The sequence below is a fragment of the Xenopus laevis genome, chromosome 1S, assembly GCF_017654675.1.
Source record: "Xenopus laevis strain J_2021 chromosome 1S, Xenopus_laevis_v10.1, whole genome shotgun sequence".
NCBI lineage: Eukaryota > Metazoa > Chordata > Amphibia > Anura > Pipidae > Xenopus > Xenopus laevis.
This window is the reverse complement of record NC_054372.1, coordinates 136,165,251-136,173,034: the sequence shown is the minus strand read 5'-3', so window position 1 is coordinate 136,173,034 and position 7,784 is coordinate 136,165,251. Positions and strand designations below refer to the sequence as shown.

Genomic DNA, 7,784 nt, shown 5'->3' with positions numbered 1-7,784 from the left:
TGCTCCTACCTAAAAACCTAAGGCAGAGGTGCCAAAAGGTAGCCCTTTAGCTGGTGATCAGTAGATCTCAAGACACTGTCTAAGAGACGGCTTGTCTAAATCATCCTCCTATGTCATGCTTTTCATTCAGATATTTATTATGTTAAGATTACATAACAAATAGTTATATTGTTAGTGTTAAATATAGCTATATACATTCTCTCATAAATCAATACAATATTTAAGTAATATTGTCCATGGAACACAATGCTAACTATGCTTTAATGGATGTAGATCATAATGGGACAACATCATTAAAAGCAGATCACGCATTAGTAAAGTATGTGCACTCCTGCTCTAAGGGTTCTTATAGCCAGAAATCAATAGACCAGGCTAACATTTAAACAATGGAACATAAGCCCATATATACTGTATATGTTTATAGTTAGTAAAAGAATTACCAAACATTACTTTGAAACATCACTGAATATTTTATGAAAAGGCAACTAAACTGCTTTGGCTTATGAATAATAACTTTTAGACCTGACAATTGTATAGCAAACCCCCACACACAAACCCCTGCTACAACACACACACAGTGTTGGACCCTGCTGGGTTGGACCCAAACCTTCATTATAATCTGCTCACGTGTAAACTCTAAATGTTTCCCCCCTTCTTAACTCTATACCTGCCAATTTCCAAATGAGAATGTCCCATGATGAGACGGACAATAAAAGGCTGGGCACAGAAACCTTGAATGACAGGCAGGCACCATTCCGGAACACCAAAAAATCAATCAATTAGTAGAATCCAGGAGTCCAAAAAAATTTTTTTTGTGAAATAGTACAAAAGTCTTTATTTACATCATGTATAAAAAATAAAAGTCTTACTACTAATTAATTGATTTTTTTGTGTTCCGGAATGGTGCCTGCCCAGCATTCAAGGTTTCTGTGTGTAGTTCCCCTCTGCTGAGGGTTTGGGGCATGAGCACCCAGACCCATTATAGAAAGCGGTAAGCTTTTATTTAAAATGTCTATGTTTCTCATGGTTTTCATTGTATAGTAAAAGGCTGGGGCTGTGTGTTCTTGTGAGGGAGCTGTCACAAAGGAGTCTTTATGTGCAGCAGAAGCAGCAGGGTATCAGTGACACAGAATAAAAGGCAGTAATGAGTCAGTGAGTGAATACATGGAAGGCAGGGATACAGCCGGCATAATCCAGCACAATCATACAGCCAATCAATAAGATTTTGTCCCTCACAGTGAAAGGGGTTTAACCAATAGATGCACAGAATCTGTCATCCTATCGGAAGTCTCACCTCCTCTCTGTGCTCACCAGGCTCCTGTCTTTCATCATCGGCTTGTTCCTCCTGAGAGTCCCGAATGAAGGGTGATGCTGGTCCCTAGGATGATGGTGACACCCCTGCTGATCCCACTGTCCCTGTGTGTATGGAGGGGACAGGCTCAGACTGACAGTACATCCTCAGATGAGAGCAGCAGAGCTTACACTGTGCTACTGAAACAGAATATGGGTGAGGGGGCTTTGGGTATTGTGAGTGAGGGTAACCTGGGCACATTGTATGGGGGAAGGGAGTAAGCACTGGCTATGGGCAGATTATAATGTAGGCTTGGGGAGGCTTAGCCCAACACTGAATGTAGGGTATCTACCTTAAAACAAACAATTAGGCTAAATGAGTTAACAAGAGTTAAGGAGCTGTCCCTCAGTGGGTAGGGTGTGTGAGTGTGGGGGGGTTTGCTATGCAATCACTAGGTCTAAAAGTTATTATTCATAAGCCAAAACACTTTAGTTGCCTTTCATAACATATTCAGTGATGTTTCAAAGTAACATATACAGTATATACTGAATGTGCTTATGTTCCATTGCCCAAATGATTTAGCCTGGTCTATTGGTTTCTGTCTGTCTATAACAACCCTTAGCTTCTAAGGAAGGAGCAGAGGGCCATCAGGTGTGGGTATGTGAGAGATCGTGGTGTATTTCTGGTTGCACAACCACATATCTCTTCTGAATCAGTGTGGGGCTTGTCTGAGACTCAGGGTGTGTGGATGTGTGTGTGTTTGCTGTGTGATGCCTGTATGTTGTGTATATGTGTGCCTGCCAAATATTTGTGTAAATTTGCACTGCCTGCCCTAGTATGACTGCATCTGTGTGTATGCTCCTGCCTAAATAAGCCTGAGTATGCCTAAGTATATCAGAATTTGTGTGCCTGTGTCTTAATCTGTGTTTGTGTGTTTATATCTGATTTAATGTAGTTTATATCTGATTCTGTGTAGTTAGGACTGGGGTTCTTGTAGAACCTCTAAACTTGGCTATAGCACTACTCTACAAGAAGCAAGATTTATTATACTATATGTATGGATCTGTTATACGGAAACTCGTTATCCAGAAAGCTATGAAATACGGAATGGCCGACTCCCATAGACTTCATTTTATCAAAATAATCCAATTTTTTTTAATGATTCCCTTTTTCTCTGCATTAACAAAACAGTACCTTCTACTGGATCCAAACGTAAGATATAATTAATCCTTATTGGAAGCAAAACCATTTTTACAGTAAGATCTGTTATCCGGAAAACCCCAGGTCCCGAGCATTCTGGATAACAGGTCCCATACCTGTACAACATCTCTAAGATTTCATTACTGTTCAACATAAAGAATTATGTTCCGCTGATATTATTGTACTATTTGGATATACAAAATTTACATAAAATTAATTATGCATGGCATTGGCACTACATTTATTCTGTATTCTGGGATGCGTAATGATGCATCAAGGGGACCCTGGCTAATTAATAAACAGAGGGCACATTAGCACCTGGGCAGTAACCCATGGCAACCAAAGTTTTGCATTCATTGTTGAAACTAAAGCAGGCTAATTGCTAATCACAGATCGGTTGCTATGGGTTACTGCCCAGGTGCAAATATACCCACTGTCCATAAATGATCCTTGCTTATTCTATTTTTTTTTTTTTTTGTGATTTGAGTATGAAACAAGCAGTGAAAGGTGTAACATTGATTAACCTTCCCAAGCAAAATGATCACCCTCCTCCTTAGCCAGGGTTACATGGTTGGCAGCTAGGAAGAGAAGACGAGGGTTCTTGTAGGAAAAGTGGGAGTCATATAGTATAAGTGCGGAAAAGCAATGTCCTGCATATCTTTAGGGACCACAAACCCCAGCTACAGATATAACCTGTTAGTAATATTGGCCGGGCTAAGGAGGAATATTCCCTTGTATGTGACCCCAGGGTGAGTAGAAGCATCCTGCAGGACCTCTATAGTGACACATGTGGATGTGAATGTCACCCTCACCCCTCTGTACTATGATAAAAAATCATTGGAGGATGGTGCAGCAGGTATTAAGGTCGGTGACCCAGTGGAGCCAATCAGCAGCTAGTATTTACATGCCTGCCCTTTATTAGGAAACCACTGCTTGGATGCAGTATGTTATTAACCTCCAGCACAATTAAACAAAAAAATGATGTATGAGCAAAGGTAAGGAAATGCTAGCCCTATATGACTAGTATCCTCCCTGTAGAATCCCTGTGCCCCCTCCTGGACTGCTTCAACCAAACTCCCAGACTCTTTCCCTGTATCTTTTGGCAAATGCAAAATATAGCAACACAGCGTCTGCAGTCCAATGCAGCAGCATTCAAAAAGCAGAGTGTTCAGTCAAAATATATATATATTCTTTGGAATGAGTGGATAACTGTGGAGCCAAGTACTAACTGCATATGTTTGTGTCTTACAGTTCTGCTGGGCAGCATCCTCTCCATCCTGTTTATTGCAATGATCCTGCTGGCTGTGTGTGTGTACAAACCCATCAGGCGGAGATAATAACAGTGGCACCTAGACTTGGACTAGAGCACTGGCATCAGGATACCCTTCATACAGATACAGGGCATATACTGTATCCTGTCACCTGGAATAACATGGCTTGAACTGCCATTCAACTTGCTGCTAATATCTCTTCCATAATCCTCCACTTTTTCCTTGGACATGCTGTACCTCAAAGCATCATTTCTGCATTTATTTAAGTTCTAAATCCTTGCGTTTGTATTTTTGCTTTACAATAACATACTGTATTTCATTCCATTATTGTTGATCTGTTACGATTCAAGTTTTCAGTCTGATACAGTTTATGGAGATGACCAGATGAATGTAGTGCAGCACTCAGGCCTGTGTCATATGAAGCGAGGCCCAATGTGTTTTATTGTTGTAGAAAATAACAGGTTTATTGTGGCTCTACAATAAACGAATAAAGCCGTTCCTTCCTCAGGGACATTCTCCTGTGCACTGATATAATACGCACTGGGACATCAGAGGTATACACGTGGATTCTCTCTGTATTAAATGTACATTTTGTTTTTTAGGTGTGGGTGTGTGTGTGTGTGTACTTCCTGTGCTTTACTTCCTGTGCTCCCCCAGGCAGAAGCAGCACTTAGGGCCTCGGCCAACCTAAAATGAAGAATAGGGACCTGTAATGGTAGCAATTGAGGATGCTAGGATTACATACAAGATACTCAACCATACCTCTCAACTGTCCCGTTTTCCGCGGGACAGTCCCGCTTTTGACAGCCCAACCCGCAGTCCCGTGTTTGTACTGGAAAGTCCCTACTTTCTCTGCACTGAACTGCCAGAAAAAGAAACAAAGTTTCTAACTTAATTGGCTTTTGCAGAGAGCCCAGAAAACAGGTGTAAATAAGATACTTTGTAAAAATTTTGAGATAAGCAAATAAGTGATTGTAACAATTTAGATAAGGAGGTTAAACTCACAGTTTAAGGGCAGAGACACATGCACAGATTCGGGGAGATTAGTCACCCAGCGACAAATCTCCTCTTCATTGGGGCAACTAATATCCCCGAACTGCCTCCCGTCGGCTAGAATGTAAATCGCCGGCGGGATGGCAATCGTTGTGCTTCATTTTCTAAAGTCGCCCGAAGTTGCCTCACGAGGAAACTTTGGATGACTTTGGAATACGAAGCGCTCCAAGTCCCTCCGATTTCTATTCTAGCTGGCAGGAGGCAGTTCAGGGAGATTAGTCGCTCCGAAGAAGGGGCGACTTATCACTGGGCGACGGAATCTCCCCAAATCTGAGCGTATGTCAGCCCTTAAAGGCAATCCACCTTCATTAGCAAAACTGTAATAACCTTTTTTAAACTCTTTGGTTTGGCCAAATCCTTCATGAACGGTTTAGGATTTGGACGAATCTCAAAATAGTGGATTTGGTGCATCCCTAAAATTATTATTATTAATAATAATTGCGTGTGTAGTATGATGGTTCTTTTCAAGTTGGTGCAGAAAACTGAAGCCACCAGGGCTAAATTGGCAAAGTAAAATCGTATGCATTACATAAGAGATTCCCAAGATCATAATAAAGAAGGTACAGTTAAGGGGTATTGTTGAAAAACCCCTGTATAACATACAGTTTATGAGCCCTTATTATTAGATGAAAGGGATGAATGTTGGGAATACACATTTTTTATGTTCAATTATTTGCCAAATTACTTCATGGTGTTATTCAGGAAATGTTTTTTCTGCAATTTATTTTGTAACAAAGCCTTTTTTTGTGTTATTTAAGAATAAACTTGCTAAATTCTTTGTTTCATGTGCAAAGAGGAAAGATTTCATTCTTAAAGGAGAAGGAAAGGTATTTACTTGGGGGTGCCAAAAGCCGAACTTTAACAAAGAAGTCAGTTATTTAGTTATACTGCGCATGCGCCTGTCCCGGGGAACTTGAGGAAAGAAGAAGGAAACTGATCGATTCATGATGCTCACTGGAAGAACCCCCGCACCAGTGCAGTTTTCTGCTGATAGGAGCACTGGCCCCAGGTATATACAATTACTTGGGATGCCTAACTGTTTGGATACATACCCACATTCTGACAAAACACATGAAATGTCACAGTACAGAAAATCTCCTGGTGAAAACAACTGCCAACGAGATCTTTCTCCCCCAGAGGAGGTGCAAATGAAAGGAAACATCTTGGCATCAGTTAAAAGCCTTTTCAGCATGTTCCACTTTATTCAGACATCGTGCACTCCATTTACAACATAAAGAATCCCTGTACAGAGTAATTCTAGTGCTGCCGTGGAGCAGAGCGCAACACACAAAATCTCCATACAAAGTAAATCTGGTGACAATCACTTGGCCACTGTGAAAGAAGGTACAAGGAAAACAAAAGGAGAAATCCTAAGAATTAAGGTGGAGAAATGCAATGCAATGAAATGTATACAAAGCTTTTAAATAGTATTGGACCCCCTCTGAAAATGTATCTGTACCTGGTATATGTGGGGTTCAGCTCTTAAATATCTAATTACATTCAGCTTCCCCTTTTTATTAGAGCAGTGAGCCAAGCTGAAAATAAAATATGTTTACTTTTATCTCAGATTGTATTGGAACTCATACCCAACGTAGCACCAAGCTGGAATCATCCCACCACAACAGCACAGAGACTTTGCATCAACCATGCTGGACCTGCTATGGCAGCCATAAGAAGTCCCAGGAGAAATCAAATCCAGCCACTAGATTAGTGCTACTATATAGGAGCTTGCAGGGTTCCAATGCTTTGCAGCTTGGCTTTCCAGGGTTAAAAAAGTAGATTAAAAGGATTGTTCAACTTGGGACAGCCTTCCCAAAACTTGATATCATTAATAATAGTAGAACCAGATCCAGATTGGGATTTAAAGAGGCAGAATCACAAGGATTTGGAAACAATTCCCTTCTGCGAATTGTCTAAGAGCAAGTGAGTAACTGCTGCCATGAAATGTCTCAAATCACTTCCCAATATAGGCAGTGTCTCTCACAAACATAAGCAAATATCCCCTGAAACCATGGGCCTCTATGTTTTCCAGGCTTCTGTCGGCAGATCCTGCAACATCTGAGAGATGCGACACTCTAATGTTAATGACCTTGGACACAAAAATGGTTAACGGGTGCAAAAGCACAAGACTTGGGACATGGAAGTTTTACTACACACAGGTCATGGCTGTTATGCTACAATAAACCAGTAACACAAGTGACAATGCAATTAATATTAATGCAATTGAAATCAATTTGGACTGAAGCATCTCCCAGAAATACAGGATACGTTGGAAATGTCACTATATACTTATAAGGGATTTGTGCCCATTATTTGCATTTGTTGCCACTTCCTTAAAGAGGTGTTTCACCTTTAAGTTAACTTTTTATATGATATAGAATGGCCAATTTGAAGCAACTTTTCAATAGGTCTTCATTATTTATTTTCTAAAGTTTTGGAATAATTTGCCTTCTTCTTCTGACCTTTTCCAGTTTCAAATGGGGGTCACTGACCCCATCTAAAAGCAAATGCTCCATAAAGCTAAACTTTTATTTTTTTGCTACTTTTTATCACTGATTTTATTTATTAGTACCCTCTCCTATTCCAGTGACTTATTCAAATCAATGCACGGTTGCTAGGATAATTTAAATCCTAGTAACCAGATTGCTAAAATTGCAAACTGGAGAGTTGCTGAATTAAAAGCTAAATAACTTGAAAATAATAAAAAATGAAGACCAATTGCAAATTGTCTCAGAATATCACTTGCTACATCATACTAAAAGTCAATTCAAAAGGGAACAACCCCTTTTACAAACTAGTGGGCTCAGGCCCCTTTTGTCTATAAAAATATGGATGTTACAATCACCCTCCCCTTGTGAAAAATACATGAGGGGGGCTCCGTGTTGGGAGCCACTGCTTTTAAGAAGCAAACTCACAGCTACAAAACAACGTATGTGCTACTGAATGCCATCTCTAACCATTTCTTCCAA

General features: G+C 40.3%; 1 long non-coding RNA gene across 1 annotated transcript; it reads left to right on the top strand.

Moving 5' to 3' along the window:
- Positions 1-1,224: 1,224 nt before the first annotated feature.
- LOC108706439 lies at positions 1,225-4,363 on the top strand. The gene is made up of 2 exons (XR_001934089.2): positions 1,225-1,507; positions 3,743-4,363. It is a non-coding gene; the product is annotated as an uncharacterized LOC108706439 (long non-coding RNA).
- Positions 4,364-7,784: the final 3,421 nt, after the last annotated feature.